Consider the following 2846-nt stretch of genomic DNA (forward strand, 5'->3'; position numbering starts at 1 on the left):
TATCAGTGAGGAGATATCTCATGAAGTGAACCTCCACTGCACCAGTTACGCGCTCGCAGGGCCGATGCCAGCAGAGTAGCTGCCTGTCGAGGCAATCTGGCCCTGGGCTAGTGGCTATCAATCGTGTCTGTTCCATAGCTACCTAGTTTTAGAGTTTAGTACTGTAATGTTTCAGAGCTAACTAGTTTTAGAGTTCAGTACTGTAATGTTCCAGAACTATCTAGTTTTAGAGTCCAGTACTGTAATGTTCCAGAGCTACCTAGTTTTAGAGTTCAGTACTGTAAGGTTCCAGAGCTACCTAGTTTTAGAGTTCAGTACTGAAATGTTCCAGAACTATCTAGTTTTAGAGTTCAGTACTGTAATGTTCCAGAGCTAAATAGTTTTAGAGTTCAGTACTGTAATGTTCCAGAGCTACCTAGTTTTAGAGTTCAGTACTGTAAGGTTCCAGAGCTAAATAGTTTTAGAGTTCAGTACTGTAAGGTTCCAGAGCTACCTAGTTTTAGAGTTCAGTACTGTAAGGTTTCAGAGCTAAATAGTTTTAGAGTTCAGTACTGTAATGTTCCAGAGCTATCTAGTTTTAGAGTTCAGTACTGTAATGTTCTAGAGCTATATAGTTTTAGAGTTCAGTACTGTAATGTTCCAGACCTACCTAGGTTTAGAGTTCAGTACTGTAATGTTCCAGACCTACCTAGGTTTAGAGTTCAGTACTGTAATGTTCCATAACTATATAGTTTTAGAGTTCAGCACTGGAATGTGGACGGCCCTTAAATGGGTCCAGAAACTCATGTGACGCAGCCGTTAGTGAGGGTCAAAGGTCATCATATTTCTCCCAAACATGGATAACTGCTGAAAGTAAAACAAAATTAAAAACATTCAAAGTATTCCATACAGGTATGCAAAGTATGCCATACAGTACGCAAACAGAGCACCTGAACAGTCACATGCTGAAAGAAAAGTAATGGCTTGTTATCAACAGATGCATGTGTTGGTTTAATGGTGATGAACAAACAAAGCAAATAAATAAATATGAAGACTTTGACAGCCTTAACTGTCCAACATGGTTCCAAACTATGTCCTGATGTGGGAAAGAGGAGTTTGGCCGATAATGCGTCGCCCTCAGGGGTGTAATTCATGCTAATGAAAATAGCCAAGTGAACGCATTATTGGACAAATGTTATGGCTCCTCCAAATCCCTGAAGGACCTATAAAGACAACCACACCAAGATCCTCATAGCTGTGTCTATTTCAAAAAAGATTATTTCATCCATGACTTGGCTCTTGGCTTCTTTCAACTTTATATGTAGCCCCTAAACATGTGACCTCATACAGCCATGTGTAATTGGAAATTGAAAAAGATACCCTAGTCTCCATTGGCTATTTATAGATTATTCTAATGGTCAGATGGAAGGAAATCATGAATTACAACCTCAATTAGTGATGAGCCTTTGGTTTGATCACCTGCAGAATGCTCTAACTATTTCTAACCCTTCAGCAGGTACTGTCACACCACCAGTGTGTTTAAAATGTTTCAGAATAAACGTTCTAAAGAATATCTGGGTCCATCAAATGTAATGTGAAACTCTAGAATCTTACATTACTGATAAACGCATTCTTTTTCTAGAATATTCCAAATTCACATGCTAAGGGGTTAGATGATAAACAGGTAGGTAAAGCAAGATGGAAGAGTTATACAAGTGCAGTCCTAAGATGGGTCATGCAATGTGTCTTTGAGTGAGAAGAAAAGAGACAAAGAAAAAGAAGGAAAGAAAGAAATACTGAAAGGAGAGAGAGGGAGAATCTATCCCAATGTAGCAAAAAGAAATCTACTTTGAAACATAAGAGTTGGGCTTCTGAAGACTGAGGTCTGTGAGAATGAGGAGGAGATAACGAGGACTGTCTCACTAATATCATGAAGTGTCTGGGAGGACAGAGATCCCCTGAAATGACATCAAAGCTCGAGGCCAAGGCGCTCAAACACATCTCAAAAATCAGATGTTTTCCGTTGAAATCCACCGCCCAGAAGGGACCTGTAAAGCACATAGAATTACATCAGAGAGAACGACAGACAGGGTTAGAGTAGGAGAAAAGTAGACAGAGAGAAAGAGAAAGAGAGAGGAAGAGAGAGTGAGAGAGAGAGAGAGGAAGAGAGATTGAGTGCAGAGGGGGGGTTGAAGAGAGGGAGGAAAAATTCTTGAAGTATGAGAAAATTTTACAGCTCTCCTCCCCTCTCTTTCTCTCTCCCTCTCTCTCTCCCTCTCTGTGTTTCTCCCGCTCTCTCCCTCTCTCTCTCACTCTCTCTCTATCTCCCTCTCTCGTTTCTCCCTCTCTCTCTCTATCTCTCCCTCTCTTTCTCCGTCTACCTCTCCCTCTCCCCCTCTCTCGGTTAGTAAATCACAACTTTCCAAAAGCAGGGAGAGGAGAGGAGAGGGCACACTGGTCTGACTGACAGACACTGGGCGGTTAGGAGTCAGACTGATTCCAGGTAGGCACCATCATTCCCTGCATATCAACACACACATACACACACACACACACACACACACACACACACACACACACACTCTTTCATAAACACAAAGGAATAAACATTGTCTGTGGAGCGGCAGAAGGCTTGTGAAGGTCTGTACATCCTCTTTAGTGCAGCTTCAGGGATGCTCCTGAGGCTGTGCCTGTGCCTGTGACTGTGGCTCTGGTGCACAGTGTTGTCTCTGCAAGGTAGTTTAGTGCTTGGTGTAGTGTCCTTCTGGTATTGAACAAGATTTTGAGGATAGTAGTTTATTTGTTATTTTATTTAATGTGTGTATGTCGCCATGCAGTCTTATGTTGCACTGGCAGATGCTGGCAGT

The 2846-nt window shown here is 41.8% G+C and overlaps 1 protein-coding gene across 2 annotated transcripts in view; it reads left to right on the top strand.

Moving 5' to 3' along the window:
- The first annotated feature begins 2354 nt into the window (after positions 1-2354).
- Positions 2355-2846, top strand: part of LOC308381813 (tenascin-like) — a 35617-nt gene continuing 35125 nt past the window's right edge. The window contains exon 1 of one of the 2 annotated variants that reach the window (XM_080859412.1): positions 2355-2482. The gene's annotated coding sequence lies outside the window, so the exon portion shown is untranslated. The remainder of the gene's footprint in view (positions 2483-2846) is intronic. The other variant, XM_080859413.1, reaches the window with a different exon arrangement.

The sequence above is a fragment of the Sprattus sprattus genome (assembly GCF_963457725.1).
Source record: "Sprattus sprattus genome assembly, chromosome: 20".
Lineage (NCBI taxonomy): Eukaryota > Metazoa > Chordata > Actinopteri > Clupeiformes > Clupeidae > Sprattus > Sprattus sprattus.